This window comes from Phalaenopsis equestris, unplaced genomic scaffold (assembly GCF_001263595.1).
Source record: "Phalaenopsis equestris unplaced genomic scaffold, ASM126359v1 Scaffold000161, whole genome shotgun sequence".
Classification (NCBI taxonomy): domain Eukaryota; kingdom Viridiplantae; phylum Streptophyta; class Magnoliopsida; order Asparagales; family Orchidaceae; genus Phalaenopsis; species Phalaenopsis equestris.
Window position 1 is genome coordinate 182273 of NW_018164603.1, and position 542 is coordinate 182814.

The following is a 542-nucleotide window of genomic DNA, read 5'->3' on the forward strand; positions in this document are numbered from 1 at the left end:
GGGGTAGATTTTATAGAAGAGGGGTAGATTTTATAGAAATTGGCCAATTGAGAGCTTAGCCCCACTGCTTAGGTGTCAAGAAGAGGAGCTCTTAGCTCAATTTGGGCTGAGGTGGCCTCTTGGCATGGGTTTGGGTTTTAGTCATGTGGGGGCTCACGATTTTTTTGGATTTTAGCTTGGGTTAAGATGGCTACCCAAGGGTTGGATCATGGTTAAAGCTTATGATGCTCAGTAAAAATGGCACCATAGGGTATGGACATGTGTTATGGCAAGTACCCTGATTTAACCTCTTTATTATCCCTTTTAAAAATTTTTCAAAAAAAATTACCCATGGGATAAATATGAAGCTTAACCATGGGTGTATGGCTGGCTTTAAACTCAACCCTAGAGTTTAGGATGAGTTAAGGTAGGGCTCATTTGACCATACCAAGCTCAATTGGTTTGGATTTGGTCATAAGTCCAAAAAGGTGCATATGACCAAATCTTATGTTTGAACTAGGTTAGGCATGCCAATTGGCCCAATTAAATATGGCATTTGGTGT